We start from the raw sequence: 18,225 nt of genomic DNA on the forward strand, positions 1-18,225 counted from the left end.
AGTAATATTGATTAGGTCTGTGTTGGTAATTATGAGTATAGATGTAGACTACAAGAATGGTAAGTTTATAATCCTCTGTACATTTTGTTAAACTAACTTGTGAGCTTTCTTACTAAATTCAGCTACGCTTAAAATTTCACTTTTATCCAACACACCGAGGCCTTTGGACATTTTTGCTTTGTATGTGAAGGATATTCTAAGATATAGATTCTATAGTTTCCTGAAAATGGGGGGGGGGGTGGAAGTGGGAGGAGCCCACATAAATGTCACTGTGCTCCAAGTGATGTGCTGGAGCCATTTTCTACCAGCCCGTGAGCATCACTCCCCACCCCCCTCCAGCGTTCAGAGATGTCACATTGGTAGCTTGAAATCATTGACCACAGTGGGAGTATTTACACCACAGTAGTTGGCAAATGCTACAAATCAGTGTTTCTTCATTGAGAGAGTTGATTGGCAAACATTTACAAGGAAACCACTTTTTTTGAGGGTGAGTGGAAGGCAGGCCCTTTTAAAATGAGGCTTGGTGGTCTCTCCTTTCAGCGGTGGCATGAGAGCAGAGTACGAACTGCAAACTGTGGCGGCCGGAATCCTGGCAGGACAGGCATTTAGAAAGTTTCTTCCCCTCTTTGACTGAGTACTAGTTGAAAGAAGTGCAGCCGAAACTGTAACCAAAGGAGGTATTACGCTTCCAGAAAAATCACAAGGAAAAGTATTGCAAGCAACGGTAGTAGCTGTTGGATCAGGCTCTAAAGGAAAGGGTAGAGAGATTCAACCAGTTAGCGTGAAAGTTGGAGATAAAGTTCTCCCAGAATATGGAGGCACCAAAGTAGTTCTAGACAACAAGGATTATGTCCTATTTGGAGATGGTGACATTCTTGGAAAATATGTCAATTGAAATATGTCACTATTGAAACGGCATCACGTGAAGCTGCCCATTCCACTGAAGTTCTGAAATCTTTCATCATGTAAATAATGTTCACATTTCTCTGTGTAAAATAAGCTAATGATATCCAAACTAATGACATCCAGTGTCTCTAACATTTAGTTTCAATGTATTGATATAAACATTTCCAAATAAACGTATATACATGAAAAAAAAAAAAATGAGGCTTGGGTGCTTTAAGGAATGATACGCAAATTAACTTTTACACCTGTTAGGGAGTAAAAGAGACAGCACCACCCCTGCTCTAGGGAGCAGGTGAATGGAGGATGCAGAGAGCCCCTGACTGTGTTTTCTTTGCTTTCGGGGGACTATGGTATAATTTGAGCCCTGAGGAAAAAAACACAGGTCCAAATAATCAGAAATGGCTTTTCTCATTATTCTGCTGACCAGAAAGACCCTGCCTAAGGCTCTTTGGAAAGTAAAGATGGCAGGTAATGCCTTCTTCAGAAAGAAATATTTCTACATAAAAATCCTCATGAATGGGCTAGATGTGTGCCATCCCATAGAACTTCCTGCAGTGATGCAAATGTCCTGTATCCATGCTGTCCAGCAAGGTAGCCACTACATGCAGCTTATTTAACCCTTGAAACGTGGCTAGTCTGAATTGAGACGTGCTGTAAGGGTAAAATACACACTGGATTTCCAAGACTTAGAATTGAAAAAAAGAATGTAAAATACCACATTAAAATGTTTATATTGATTACAGGTGGAAATGACGATCTTTTGGATAGATTATTAAATATTATATACTATTATTAAAATTAATTTCACCTGTTTCTTTTTACTGTTTTAACGTGGCTACTAGAAAATTTTAAGTTTAAATTTAATATTTAAATTAATGCACACATTATATTTTTATTGGACACCACTGAGCTAGATCATGAAGTTCTGAGTCAGGTGCTATGGAAGAGAGAAGGGTATAGAGAATGAAAAAGGAGGGGCAAGGAAAAACAAAGCTAAATTGTGCACACCTCAGGAGACGGATTTTGTAATGCAACTTCCCCGTCCACACGGAGTGTTAGAATGTTGGGAAATTGCATCACAAGTTGCCTGTATGTGGCCTAGGAGGAGAGGGAGACACACCCAAATATTTAAAACCATGAGCAGTATGTCTGAGTGTCAAGCAGAACCTATATTCCCCTTAAACCTCCTTCCTTTGGTGGATGGGATTAGGACATGGTTTGAGAAGTTTCTACAGAATTCTGTGAGAAACTAGGCTCAAATTTTCAGTCCTGCTTCCAGTAGATGTGTCCTATTTCCAGCCCCAATCTGAGAAAGAACATTGTCGTGTTTGAGAATTTACGTCAGATCATCACCTACCTTGAAATCCAGAACCTCTCTTTTAGATGGGGAACCATAAGGCGTAGACTAAGGTGTAAGCACCCTCAGTAAATCAGGAGGGCTGAGGCCATATAGGACTCAGATTTCATTATTTTAATCTCACGTCTTCCCTTTTTTTTCCAAGAAGATTTAAGAAACACAGCACAGTCATTCCAATACACTTGACATCCAAGACCTATTTTTTGGTCTGTTTTTTAGAAGTAGGGGTGGCTTCTGAATCTGTCATCAAAAGCATCTCATGGAGGGCAAATGCTGCAGCCAGCAGAAAAAAGTTTAGTTTCAACATATACAAAAAAGGAAAGATGGGGAAGGGAAATTTTTTTCCTACTGCATAGCAATCCAAACTTTCAAGCCTTCAGCCATAAAGGATGTGCACCTTAATGAGACAAAAGTCATGTTCTAATCAGGAAACTTTGATCAAGTAGAAGTTAAATAACTTCCCACCTGCAAAACCATGAAGAAGGAAGCACAACAGGAAGCCCTGAGCGGTAGCGAGGCTGGTACACAAATCCTGACTGTCTCTGCACGCGCCTTCTGGGACTTTAACATTCACCCAGAGAGTGGGAACTATAAAAATAGACGACATGTTTCTGAAGAAGTGAAAGACTTATTGCATAATGGTGGCAAACTCTGTCTGCTAGAACAGAACGACTCTGCATGCAAACAGAAAACTAAAAAATAGCTACCACTCTAGACAAATGTATTTTTGAAATATTCAGCCTCCAGAAAAATGTATGGCTGCATTAGCAGAGTGAAAGCCTCATCACCTGATATTGGGAAAATGGAGTCACCTTCCCTAGTCCACAAATCTGGCCCATAAATCTGGCTAATTCATGTTGACCCCTCCTGAACTGTAAGTCTCAGAGTTATTTCTCTCCTCTTTCCTTCCTTTTCTCTGTAAGACTTGTACATAAATAGAAAGGAAATAATTTGTGAACAGAAAATATCGATTTTGGCAGAAGTCCTGTAAGGCAGAGATCTACCGTTTCCTTCATTTTCATCGTGGGGAACGAGAGGAACGAGGGAAACATCCAGACGCAGATGCAACTGTCAGATTGAAGAGGCATCTCCTCTGGTGTCTCCTTTGCTCTCTGCCCTCCCCTTTTCCGTGTCCCCTCCAGAGTTTCATGCCGACTGCGTGAGTCTCTGCCCAACCCCTTCTTCCTTGATGACTACCCATCTGCTGATTCACCGACCCTTACAACAAATATTTATTAAGCAACTAATATGTGCAAAGCCTGGATTAGATGCTTAGAGAGGGGGCTTTGGGGAGGGAGAGAGAGATGCAAAGACAATTAAGATATAATAACTTTCTTAAAGGAATTTAAAATCCAGGGGAGATAAATATGAAGACTGTAATAAAATACCGAGTATATCAAGTGCTGTGATTGTGTGGCAGGAAACCTGAAAATGCCCTAGGATAGGGTTTGTCTCAGAGTGCCTGGAAGTCCCATGGGATGCAGGTGGAAGTCTAAATGCTCAATGAATTGAGAGGCCTTTTGGGAAAAAGTAAGGGGGAGAAAGAGTAGAGGTGCATAAGATGGCTGCAAATTCAGTGCTTCCGGGTCAGAGTAATGAGACACGCTCAGTGCAACGGGGCTGTCAGCCGCATCCCTGAGTCTTACAGGGTGAGGCCCAAGTGGACAGACTCCTTCTATCAATTACATGCCCATGGGGGTATCTATGGCCCAAGGTTACATTGTGTCCTTGCTAATAGACCGACTGCATCTCCCCCTGGAGTTATTGTTGGAGCCTATACAGACATGACACTGACCCACTGTTCTAAGCAGCTGGACAGTCCAGCCAGGAGCTGGACCAAAGAAGATGTGTAAGAGGACAATGTGCATCTGCCATTGTGATTGTCAGCAGCAACCTGGTGGCCTCAGAAGATAGTTCCTTTGAAAGGCTTCTCTTTGGCAGGCGTCAGCAATTGTGCCTATAGCATCACAGAGAGCAGAACAGGAAGGGAGAAAGGAGAAGGAGAAGGGAGAAAAAAAGAGACCCTGGAGGGCAAGGCTAACTGCAGATGAACAAAACTCAGGTGCCCCATGGAGCCTGTGTTCTTTACAACCTGAATGTTTATTGGGCATCACCCATGTGCCGAGCATTGGATTAGACCCTAGGGCCACAAGGACCAACCAGTCAGACACTAGCCCCTGCCCCAATGGGCTGACGGTCTGCTGGGGGCAAACAAATATTAACTCATACTTGCATAAATGATTATTTCATTGGGTAAGTGCTCTGAAGGAAAAGCATCGAATTGGGAAAGCATAAAGAAGTTAGGGGCAAGGTCATCTGAGGGGTTATAAATGCTTCCTTGAGGCAAGAAGTAGTTGGGCAAAGGGAGTTGGATGGAGAAGTTCCTACAATTGCAGGCAGGGACAGGACTGGAAGAAAGCTGTTGTGACTGGTGTTATGGCTCTGTCATTATGCCAAGTCTGGGTACCCTGGAAAAACAGGGTACAAAACCTATAAAAAGGGACTGTGGGGACCCATGGGCAATTGACTTGCAAGAACTGAGAAGCCTTCTTAGAAAAGGTGGCCTTTTATCTGAGCTTTGAAATATGAGTAGGGTTTTGACAGGTGGAGGATGGAGGCAAATGGCATTCCAGAAAAAGGAAGAAACAGTAAAAGCAGACACTAAACATGAAGGGAAGAGATGAGCAATTGTATATCTATACCTATATCATATATATATACCCACACATCCCAATACCATGAGGTAGTTGTTATTTCTGTTTTGCAGATAGGAAATGCAAGGTCTAAAAGATACAAAGGTTGGAAAGACTTGCCCAAGGTCATCAGAGTCTTAGGTGATAGAGCCCACATTTAAACCCCAGTCTAAATCTACCCCATGTTGCCTTCCTGAAAGCTCATGGCACATAAGCCCTCACTAAGTGGCTATCATTATAGATACAAATGTGACAGCAAAAATGATCACGTGATGCACCCAAGGGCAGTTGGATAAAGAGGGGGGTAACGGGAATTGGGAAGGAATAGCAGGAGGAGTCAAGCTTTGAACGTCTGTTAATGTACCCCATGTGCAGTAGGTATAAAATGATCAAACAGCAAAGTCTCAGCCAAATCCATTATCCCAGGATCCTGTAAGGCAGAACCTGCTGTTTCAGTGCCTCCTGGGGTTTGTCCAGAGTCAAGAACAAAAAACAAAAAAAAAATAGGAGCAGATTATAGAGATATATTAATGGTAGTTGATGAATCCTCCGTAGTTGAGGGAGAAAGCCTGCCTTTTAAGGACAGAGGTCTGAGAAACTGCAGACAGAAGAGTTTGAACACTGTCACCAAACTGGTGCATTTCAGCAAGGGGGTGACAAATCTCGTGGGGACATAGGTAGGTTTCCAGAAGTGAACTGCAGACAATGATGAGCGGCAAGGAGCAATGACCATGTACATAGAGGGTGCTGGCTGAGGAGAGGTGGCAGTTAAAGCCATAGTCGCATTTTAGAACACCGGAGGTCATGTTAGTAATATGCTTCGTTTCAATGGATGCTTGTCAGTATACTGTTCAGTAATTTCATTTAGAGATCAGCCACAGTATTTGCTTAGAAATTTCTCAAAAATCCCTTTTGATCGTCACTCTGATTTTATGAACTCTTTCAGATTTTTAAAGAAGGGATATCTAATCAACCAGTATGGTCTCAGTGCTCTTGTCCTGGTTAACATGCTTTAGATATTTGCTTCTTAAGTGGGAGAGTTGGGGTGAGGTGAGGACAGGGCAGGGGATCTTCTTGTTTGGATAAGGCAGATAAACATCTTTTACATCAAGGAATTTGATATTTATTCCATAGTAAATAGAGTCATCAAAAGCATTTGAGTTGGGGCTATGACAATCAGCTCTGTATTTTAGGAGGAAAATCCCAATAGCAGTGTGAAGGATGGATTAGGCCTTTCATTCACTTTTCTTTTTTTTTTCATATACTTTATTTTATCAAAACTTAACTGCTCCCCTTTAATCAGTACGAGGGTGATATGTATTACAATGAGTATGTTAGTGCCTTACTCCTATTAGCTAATAAAAATTAACGTAATTGAACTTCAGTTGAACTGAATAGTTCCTAGAAATGTAATGACAACCCTTCTAAAAACTGGCTTTTTTTTTTAACATTTTTATTAGAGTATGATTGCTTTACAATGATGTGTTAGTTTCTGCTTTATAATAAAGTGAATCAGTTATACATATATCCCCATGTCTCTTCCCTCTTGCGTCTCCCTCCCTCCCACCCTCCCTATCCCACCCTTCTAGCTGGTCACAAAGCACTGAGCTGATCTCCCTGTGCTAGGCGACTGCTTCCCACTAGCTATCTATTTTACATTTGGTAGTGTATATATGTCCATATATACCCTACCACTCTCTCACTTTGTCTCAGCATACCCTTCCCCCTCCCCATGTCCTCAAGTCCATTCTCTAGTAGGTCTGTGTCTTTATTCCCGTCTTGCCCCTAGGTTCTTCATGACCTTTTTTTTTTTTTAGATTCCATATATATGTGTTAGCATATGGTATTTGTTTTTCTCTTTCTGACTTACTTCCCTCTGTATGACAAACTCTAGGTCCATCCACTTCACTACAAATAACTCAATTTCGTTTCTTTTATGGCTGAAATATTCCATTGTATATATGTGCCACACCTTCTTTATCCATTCATCTGTCGATGGACACTTAGGTTGCTTCCATGTCCTGGCTATTGTAAATAGAGCTGCAATGAACATTGTGGTACATGACTCTTTTTGAATTATGGTTTTCTCAGGGTATATGCCCAGTAGTGAGATTGCTGGGTCATATGGTAGTTCTATTTTTAGTTTTTTAAGGAACCTCCATACTGTTCTCCATAGTGGCTGTATCAATTTACATTCCCACCAACAGTGTATGAGGGTTCCCTTTTCTCCACACCCTCTCCAGCATTGAGACAAAAGACCTGTATGCAGAAAATTATAAGACACTGATGAAAGAAATTAAAGATGATATAAATAGATGGAGAGATAAACCATGTTCTTGGATTGGAAGAATCAACCATGTTCTTGGATTGGAAGAAATTAAAGACGATACAAATAGATGGAGAGATATACCATGTTCTTGGATTGGAAGAATCAACATTGTGAAAATGACTCTACTACTCAAAGCAATGTACACATTCAATGCAATCCCTATCAAACTACCACTGGCATTTTTCACAGAACTAGAACAAAAAATTTCACAATTTGTATGGAAACACAAAAGACCCCGAATAGCCAAAGCAATCTTGAGAAAGAAAAACGGAGCTGGAGGAATCAGGCTCCCTGACTTCAGACTATACTACAAAGCTACAGTAATCAAGACAGTTTGGTACTGGCACAAAAACAGAAATATAGATCAATGGAACAGGATAGAAAGCCCAGAGATAAACCCACGCACATATGGCCACCTTATCTTTGATAAAGGAGGCAAGAATATACAATGGAGAAAAGACAGCCTCTTCAATAAGTGGTGCTGGGAAAACTGGACAGCTACATGTAAAAGAATGAAATTAAAACACTCCTTAACACCATACACAAAAATAAACTCAAAATGGATTAAAGACCTAAATGTAAGGCCAGACACTATAAAAAAATTAGAGGAAAACATAGGCAGAACACTTTATGACATAAATCACAGGAAGATCCTTTTTGACCCACCTCCTAGAGAAATGGAAATAAAAACAAAAATAAACAAATGGGACCTAATGAAACTTAAAAGCTTTTGCACAGCAAAGAAAATCATAAACAAGACGAAAAGACAACCCTCAGAATGGGAGAAAATATTTGCACCTGAAGCAACTGACAAAGGATTAGTCTCCAAAATTTACAAGCAGCTCATGCAGCTCAATATCAAAAAAACGAACAACCCAATCCAAAAATGGGCAGAAGACCTAAATAGACTTTTCTCCAAAGAAGATATACAGATTGCCAACAAACAGATGAAAGAATGCTCAACATCATTAATCATTAGAGAAATGCAAATCAAAACTACAATGCGATATCATCTCACACCAGTCAGAATGGCCATCATCAAAAAACTGGCTTTCTTATGAAGGGTATTTTAAGTTCTAGGAGAGGGGGCAGTAGAGCAAACATTTTGGAGAAAGAAAACATTTGATGCTAAAAGTACCACCAAGCATATCAGCCTTTGCCCTTGCCATCCAAGTTTTTTCCACTGCTACAGATCACTCAGAAGTATCTGCTGCAGTGTGGGATAATGCACTCATTTGAATATTTACACTTGAAAATAACAGAAATAGATTTTTTTCTAGAACTTTTTTTTCTGCAGTAAATTTCTGGAAAACACAGCTTTTGCTGTGTTTAAATCAAATTGTTATGACTGTGCTTGAACGTGGCTCTCAGCTCTTCCACATTACACAGTTTTCCTCATTTCCTGGGACTGTGGTTTACTGAGAATTGACATACTTTGGGCAAGAATCTGTATAACAGATCTGTCAGCAGAGGCTGAAAAATAGATTTCATTTCAGACTGCTCTGTGTTTAAATTGTTTGAATAAGTATTGGTTCTCTTATTTCTTACTTTCTGAAACCTGCTTACCACCTGCACCTTTTTCTTTTCCTTCTTTGGATATTCATTCATTCATTCAGTCCCTCATTCATTCATTCATTTGTTCCCTTAACAAATATTGGTTGAGGTGTACTTCGTGCTGGGTACTGCTCTGGGGATAGAGATAAGAAAGGTCCAGTTTTCGTCATTGAGAACAGTGTGGTCTACTGGGGGGAGATGATGTGATGGAGGCTGGAAGGGGCTCCCGAAGTTCAGAGGAGCCATGTCTAACACAGATTGCAGAGTCGGGGAGCAATTCTCAGAGGACCTGGCGCTTGAGCCGGGTCTTCCGGATGAGTAGATGCTAATAACATCGGGAAGAAGAAGGAATTCTAGCCAGAGGCAAAGAGGTGTGTTTCCTTTTGTCACTTTCAAACTCTTATTCCCACATCCATTCTCTTTACCTTTTTAAAATTAATCATCCAAAGTGGATAAAGATGGAGAGGAAAACACTAGAAAGTAGCAAAAGAAAAATATTTTTGAAAATACTTTTATCCAATGTCAAAAATATGCAATTCTGTGTGTTCATAAAGAAGTAAGGGGGCCTCCCTAGTGGTGCAGTGGTTAAGAACCCGCCTGCCAATGCAGGGGACACGGGTTCGAGCCCTGGTCCGGGAAGATCCCACATGCCACGGAGCAACTAAGCCAGTGCGCCACAACTCCTGAGCCTGTGCTCTAGAGCCCTCAAGCCACAACTACTGAAGCCTGTGCGCCTAGAGCCCGGGCTCCGCAACAAGAGAAGCCACCGCAATGAGAAGCCCACGCACGGCAAAGAAGAGTAGCCCCCGCTCACCACAACTAGAGAAAGCCTGTGCACAGCAATGAAGACCCAATGCATTCAAAAAAAAATTTTTAATTAAAAAAAAAAAAAGAAACACCAGCTAATGGGCATGGATAATTATTTTTAAATGCTTAAAAAAAAAAAGACTGTTGTGATGCTTTTCACCATCAGTCTATACTAAAAGATTCATAGCCCATATTGATTTTTCTTCCCCCAAAGACATCTCAGTTTTCAACAAGCCTTTCGGCCTGCCTCTTCCCATACACTCTTCTCTTTTCTTTCTCTGCTCTCTCTAGCCTGTGGCTACCTTCCAAGGCAGTCCGTTTCCTAAACATGCATACTTTCAAAGAAATTTTAGCGATGATATCTGGTTTGAGATATTTTATTGCTCATTTGTTCTTTGAGGTTGTGTTGAGATGTTCAGGGAGAAACAGGTAACATTAGGTATCTCCGTATATGGATAGACTTGAACCTGCCCATTGATGATGAACTAACAGGGCCAAAGTTTCAGCTAGAATTAGGGAGAAAAGCAGGGGAATTAGGGGATCTTCTTAGAGTACCCACAGCAAAAGCACTAAGATACAAAGTTTGTCTTCCATACAGTCTCACTTCCTTATTTGGTGCCATTCTGTCTCTCTGGGTTGGGCATCCTTGTTCCCCAACCCTGAAGATCTATTTTAGGGAATTAATTTTGTTTCCTGACATGTCAGGTTGGAAATCATTCCTGATAGGGTTGTAGTGAAACAAAGAAAGAAACAAACCATAATAACAATTAAAAAAAAAAAACAATAGCCACCAAAAAAAAGCCTCCTAAAGGTGTTTACAATGTGATTCACTTATTCCCTTAACAAACGGTGGCTGGGAGCCTACGTGTGCCAGACACAGTGCTAATGAATGGAGATGAAACGATGAATATTCAGAATGCAGTATGTTAAATGCTAAGATAGATGTATGCACGAGGTGCTTGAAAGCTCAAAAAAAAAAATCAAGCATAGTGGGCCAAGCTCTGCATGCATGATTTCAGTGCCTTCTCACTACAATCTTGAGAGGTACATACTTTCATTACTCCCATCATGCAGATGAGGAAATGGAGGTTAGGAAGGATACATAATTTACCCAAGGTCGCACGGTGAGTACATGGTAGAACCTGGACTTGACTGACTCCAGCCCCGTGCATCATGTTTTAGCCAGGCTGCTTCCCAGAAGAAGACACGCTCAGACTCAGTTTAGAAAGAAAAGGATTAAGAGCATCCCAGGCAAAGAGAACACGTTCAAGGGTTCAGAGGCAAGAGTCATGGCGTGTGCAAGGAATCCCATCTGGATCATTGTGGCTGAGAGTGATCTAGTTAAAAGGGCACTGGGCCAAGGGCAAACCTGGGGAATCCCAACATTTTAGGGGAAAGGGGGAGAAACCTGAGAAGGAATCTGAGAAGGAGCAAACCATAAGAAAGGAATGCCACTGAAGCCAAAGAACAAGAAACCTTCACGCAGGAAGGAGAGATGCAGAAGAATGAATGAAAATGAAGAATGAAAGCCCCAGGGAGTGAAGGGTGGGATTTCGGGCACCTGAATACCAGGGGATGGGAGAGATGATTTAGAGGCCCTTCCTTAAATACATAAATGAAAATATACTGCATAGGTGGTTACCTATCTCCTCCCATGTTGCCCACTGACGGCCTGCGGATGGGTGACCGATGGATGGAATCACAAAATTTTGGAGAACGACAATGAGATGATTTAATTTAATCATCTAGTTTTCCACAAGAGGAAATGGCGACTCAGAACTCTGCAGTGATTTTTTTTCCTGACGTCGCATAGCTAATTAGGGATAGAGCTGTGATTAGAATTCAGATCATCTGACTCTCTATCTCAAAAGGAAATTTTTCAGACATGTATTCTTTGCAAAGGACGTGAATAGACAATCCACAAACGGCCAACAAACATGAAAAAATTTGTTCAGCTTCACTTGTAATCAAAGAATCCTCAACAGTACAGGGAAGCAGGCACACGCACATATTGCTGGTAGAAATCTAGATTGTAATAATTTTGGGGGGAAGCTATTCTGGCAATATGGAAGGGGCCATATAGTGTAGTGATTAAGAATATTGGTCTCAAAGTCAGACAGACTTGGGCCCAAACACCAGGTCTGCCACCCACTGTCATGTATTAACCATTTCCTGGGCACAGGCCTCAGTTTCTTCTGAAAAAAATGTGGATATTAATAGTACTTATCTCATGAATTTGTTGTGAGGATTAAATGAGAATATGTTGACAGCATACTCCCCAGCATATGGAGTCCAATAGAATGTATATTCGTGATCCTTATATACAAAGAGTTCTACAAATACACTCCTTGGACCAGCAATTTCATAGTTAGGCATTTATCTTACAAAAATAATCAGAACTGGGAACAAAGATTTATGTACATGGATATTCATCACAACATCATTTATAATAGTGAAAAATTGGAAACACAAATGTCCAACAATAGAGTGGGTAAATTAATGATGGTTCATGTGGTTGACGGAATATCACGAGGCCATTAAATATCAGGCTGCAAAAGAACACTTCATCATCGGAGAAAACATCCATACTAAGTGACAAAAGCAGGTTACACAACAATGTATAAGCATAACACCAATTGTGTAATAAACCATACACACATAAGTGCATTCTATACACGTAGAAAGTACTGGATGGCAATTCGGTGAGAAAGGAAGGATCCCCACCGCCATAAATCCATGCTGGTCATACAAGCGCCATGCCTGTGTGAGACGCCTGTCCCCCAAATTGAGGAAAACCTAGTTTTAGTGGATTGTGTTGTAAACTCTGTAACAAGACTAAGATAAAAGAAAAAATGAAAATAAGTTCCTTTTTCTGATACTATCAAAATGACATAAATATTTGAGTTTAACGAGCCATTCTCAACCTTCCAGATTTGAAAAGGCTTGGAAGGAAATTATATTTTACAGTTGTAAACTGATTTCAGCATGCTGGGATTTCCACATTTAACTTCTATTAATGCTTTTCAATGCCAGCATGAAAACATATACCTTAGACAATCTTCCTCAGTGGTATTTCTTACAGGGAGCTAATTAGACTAAATAAAATAAAGTAGTAAACAAAACAGGCAAACCCTCTCTGGACAAACACTGAAAAAGGATGTTGGAGTTGATTTGTTTACTACTTTCTTCTATCGATAAATCCTAGGAAACCTACAGAGGAATTATAGTACAAATGAGAAAAATAAAGAACCCAAAGGAATGACTGATCTTTTTTCCTACACCTATGATTCCAAGTGGTTCACTGTAATAAACTTTGAAAAGACTATAGTATGTATTCTTAGCTGTAAAGCACTTATCTACTCCTTCTAGTTGCACATTATTTGTGGAAGGTTTGGAACATACACACCAAATAGGTTCTACAAATACAAAGACTCCATCATTATTGGTTTTGTGCTTTAATTTATAATGGAATTAAGTTATAAATGTGCTTCTAATAATGTACTCTTGGACAAGTCACGTAGCCCATCAAATCCTCCATAACCTCATTTGTAAATAGTTATAGGATTGAACAGAATTGTTTCTAAGATTCCCTCTAGCTCTGAAATTATACAGCAAGCTATTAACTTATAAATTAAAAATTTCTTCAATCTTTTAGGTCAGAGGTTGGCAAACTATAGCCCGTGGGTCCAATCTGGTAGGCTGCCTACTTTTTAAAATAAAGCTTTATGGGAACACAGCCACACCTGTTCATTTACACATTGTCTATGGTTGCTCTTGTGCTACAGTGGCAGAGGTGAGTAGTTGCAGCAGAGACCACAGAGCTCACAAAGCCTAAGATATTTACCACTGGCCCTTTACAGAAAGTTTGCCAATCCCTCTCTTGGGTTCAGTTTACAGATCTTATTATTCTTTATATAAAGTTAGTAAATCTTGACAATCACTTTTAAGGAGGCTTTTATAAATTCAGCTAAAATGCCATCAAACATTTTAAACTACAGGTATATACTTGATGCATTAGATTTCCTTTTAATGTAACTCAGGTGTCTATCTTAACAAACAACTTTCCAAGTGTTTGTATTATTCTTGTAAATCTAGTAAACCATGCTGAATCTTGTAAATATAACCATATATTTATATTATTTTTATACAACTTATAACCATTACTATAATCCTACAACTATTACGTTCCCTTGAATGTTTCAATACTTTGTATAAATGTGGAAAAGTTTCAATTAGAAGTCAGGCGCCTAAATCAATTATAATTTCTATTTAAGATAACAAGACTGACCTATTTAACCAAGAGCTTAAATTCTCTTAAAAATTAACAGATATGAACAGATTCCTTCTTGAAATAAAATATAAATATTAAAGGTTGGATCCTCTTACATATTTCTATGCTTAATTCTAAATCATCTCAGAGTTAAAATATGGCAACTCATTAAGGAAATAATTATATCATCATTATAAATAGTTTGGGGGCCTCCCTTCTCAATGATGGATATTGCAGTAATAGCAGTGGAGATAACGGACTGGACATTTCTTGGCAACAGTGATGGGACTTGCTGAGCTCCATTTATGAGCCATGACAAGGGCACCATACATTACAGTAGGGGTGGTCACAACAGTCTATATTAGTTTGCTACGGCTGCCATAACCAAATACCACAAACTGGGTGACTTGAACAACAGAAATTAATTGTCTCTCAGTTTTGGAGGCTAGAAATCCAAAATCAAGGTGTCAGCAGGCAGGGTTGGCTCCTTCTGAGGGCTGTAACGAAAGGATCTGTTCCAGGACTGTCCTCTAGCTTCTGGTGGTTGCTGGAAATCTTTGTTATTCCTTGGCTTGTGGAAGCATAACCCTGATCTCTGCCTTCAGCTTCATATGACATTCTCCATGTGTGTATGTATGTCTTTGTGTTCAAATTTCTCCTCTTTTATAAGGACTTCAGTCATATTGCATTAGTGCCCACTCTAATGACCTCATCTTAAGTTAACCAACTATACCTGCAACAAGCCTATTTCCAAATAAGGTCACATTCTGAGGTAGTGAGGGTTAGGACTTCAGCATATGAATTTTGTGGGGGACACAATTCAATCCACGGACAGAGTCCACGTCCATAGGCTTGACAGCAGACACTGGAAGGCTAAAACTATCTTTCCTGAATTCTCTTGACATTGGCATGGTGGCTGTAACGTAGGTTCAGCACTCAGGTAAAATCTGGAAGACAAAAACGAGGCAGAGGTCCTGCTTCTGCTGTTTCTTCTGGAAAGCATGGGCATGGAGGCATTTTGTTTTTCTATGAGAGTTTTCAGCGGACCACAATGGTTTGGAGCTGGGTCTAGTGAAAGATTCTTGACTGTGGTCACTCCCTGAATATGGTAGCCTTCCAGACCATGGCCATAACAGATGAGTCTGAAGGAAGCAATCTACACGGTATTAAGGTGACTGATCCATGTACCAAGTAAGCTGTAGGGCAGTCAGTTTTGAGTGGGAGAGAGAGAGAGCAAGAGAAAGATCTCAAGCTGATCCAAAGCAAGCAGTTCTGCAATTTGGTTCTTATGATGCAGAGCATCTAATGGTGGGCAGAGCATCTATGACAGGTCAGAGTGCTCTCTGGAGCCTGTGATGAGCCCCAGTGGGAGGGTCACAGCATAGGATTTTGATATTTTGAAACTAAAGCCGCATCTTCTTTGCAAAGAACTATTAAGAAACAGCTCTCAGTTTGCTGAATGCTTGACAATGGAAAACCAAGTGATCCTGTGACCTGTCTTCCCATCATGAAGTGGGTGCTGCATGGATCCACTCACCCACAAAGCTGGCGGAAGTGGAAGTGGTCTATGGGATACTATGGTCTATGGGATACTATGGTCTATGGGATACTACGGTCTATGGGATACTATGGGAGCCTGTGCAGGTTCAGCTGGTCCAAGGAGCTCGAGCGGTTGGCTCTCACTCCCACAGTGCCTGCCCTTGTTGCTTGTCTCCCTTCCACACGTAAACCCTCATGAGGAGCTCCCTAAGAGAAGAATTTGTTTAAAGGTAAAGAGAGAAAAAACCTGAACCTGGCTCATGGATGCTTCTGGCTAACAGGCAAGCCTCACTGTTAAGGGATTGTGCCAGCATTACAGACTCAGAGGTGGGGAACAGCAATCTTCCCAGTGGTTAGAACTTCACATGATTCATCCGGTTGTTCAGTTTGTACGGAAAGAGAGATGATCAAAAGCATGGGTTTATTTAGGGACTTGGAAACAAAAAGAGGTGATTGGTGACATGGTGGTCTGGGGAATAGGGATGTGTAGAGCCCTCCTGGAATAAACCCAGAGTGTGATGCATCCCACAGGTTTGCTCGCCAAAGGGCTGCACTGCATTTGGGCGTGAACCCAAATGATAAGGAAGATAAGATGCCTTGTTCAGTGCCTGTGGGTCAGCGGCTTTCCTCAGCCACCCCAGACTGCCCAGAAAGCAGCCAAAAAGCAAGGCTGGGGTCACACTTGGGCTCGGTCATAGGGGCTTCCGTGTATCAAGGCGCATCCGGATACCTCGCACCGCTGAGGGCCACCTTACTAACAGCGGACTAACGCTGAGCCCCCGGTGCCACACCATACCGCCTGGCGGCAGCTTTCATACAACTGACCTCCTCCATCATGGAGGGGGCGACAATTTGTCCTCACTGGACTATTTCGGTTTGGATTCGCCTTCTCCGCCTGCCATGCTTCTGCCAGCAATGCCATTTATGGCCGCATCAAATGCATTATTCACTCTCACAGTATTCCACAGGACATTATTTCTGACCAAGAAACGAATGTTACTGCCAGAAAAAAGCAGGTGGCTGACCTTCATGGGACTCACTGACCTACCTATGTGCCCATCACTCAGAAGGCTGCCACGCAGAGAGGAACGGCCAGGGGACACAGCTGAGCCGCACCTCGCGAGGTGCTTCCCTTCTCGGTGTGACATACGCTCCAAAACAGGTGCTCTTAGGTGGTGTTGATGCACCCACAGGCGGGTCTCACAGATCTGGAAACCAAGGGGTGGAAAAGAGAACGGCCCCTCTCTTTACTAAACCTGGTGCTATGTAAGAGCTTTTATTCGCCTCACTGTGACTCGGAGTTCTCGTGCAATTGGAGGTTTGTGGGCTCCTCCATCGGGGAACGCACGCTTTCACTGGGCTGGAAGTTGAGGCTCCCACCTGGTCATCACTGGGCTCCTGACTATCAGGGAGAATGCAGGTCGCTGCTGCACAGCGAGGGCCAGTAGCTGCTCTGGAGCGCCTCCTAGGACTTCCACACCCAGGCGCAAAAGTTAGAGAAGACGTCCACAACCCTAGAACTCAGACGCCTGGGAAAGGAAGGTTTAGATCATGCCACCGGGCAAAGAAGTCTGAGCAAACCTACGGGGAGCAGAGACTCCACGCAGCAGGTCGCAGAGGAAGGAGACTGTGGCTACCAGCTCTGGACCTGTGCACCACAGCAAAACTGAGGCTCGTAGTAGGGATCATGGTTTTTTCTTGCTCTTTATGTATCATTTACATACATTAACCGCTTTCATTTTTTTCCCCCTCCCCTTTGTCCCTAATGTTTTATAAAGGGTTTGGGGGGCATGATTAACTTTACAGTTCAGCCCATAGGTTGTGGAACATCACGCCTGGATTGTGACTGGACTTAAGAGAAGATGAACATTCCCCACGTAGATACAGGGAAGTGCTGGTCTCCCTTTGTGGGGAGGGCAAGTGCATCTCCATGTTAGGGAGGACCTGTTGTTATTGCTATCATTTGTTTTTTGTTTCTTTGGGTTTTGTTGTTGTTGTTGTTGTTGTTGTTGTTTTTGGCCGCACTGTGCGGCTTGTGGGATCTTAGTTCCCCGACCCGGGATTGAATCCAGGCCCCCAGCAGTGAGAGCCCAGAGTCCTAACCACTGGACCTCCAGGGAATTCCCGTTATTGCTATAATTTGGAAGCTTAAGTTTGGGAAGAGCAGTGGACAAGGTTCCAACCTCCTTTTCTTTTTTTTTTTTTAAATTTAATTTTTATTTATTATCAGAGTAAATTAGATTAAAATGTTGCGCTTGTTCTAGGTGTACAGAATCCGGTTTATTATGTCTATGTATCTATCTATTCATCTTTGGATCCTTTCCCATGTAGGTTATTACAGAGTGCTGAGTAGACCTCTTTTGGTATTCCATAGGTATTTTGTGATTATATATTTCATATGTATTAGTACATGTCTGTTAACCCCCATATCCTAATTCATCTATTCCTTACACCTTTCCATTTGGTTAAACATAATTTTTTTTTCTTAATCCATGCGTGTCCTTCTCTTGGAAATAAGTTCCTGGGTATCAATTTTTAGGTAACACCTAGAAGTGATGTCATAGGTTATCTCCAACCTCCTTTTCATATGCCTTCCTCGACTGCAGAGGTGGTGGGAACGCCACAGTTTTCAGACTTCCTTGAAGCAAAGTTCTGGATATAATTTAGGTTCTCACGGCACACTGGCACTATCCCAGGTTCACTTCTGGGTTGGGCTGTTTCTGCCAGCAAGCATGCCCAAGAAGCCACTGAGGTCAACAAGGTTAACACT

The 18,225-nt window shown here is 41.6% G+C and overlaps 1 pseudogene; it reads left to right on the top strand.

The window, feature by feature from the left end:
* The first annotated feature begins 547 nt into the window (after positions 1–547).
* On the top strand, positions 548–895 carry LOC132360189 (10 kDa heat shock protein, mitochondrial-like; annotated as a pseudogene).
* Positions 896–18,225: the final 17,330 nt, after the last annotated feature.

Source organism: Balaenoptera ricei, chromosome 2 (assembly GCF_028023285.1).
Source record: "Balaenoptera ricei isolate mBalRic1 chromosome 2, mBalRic1.hap2, whole genome shotgun sequence".
Lineage (NCBI taxonomy): Eukaryota > Metazoa > Chordata > Mammalia > Artiodactyla > Balaenopteridae > Balaenoptera > Balaenoptera ricei.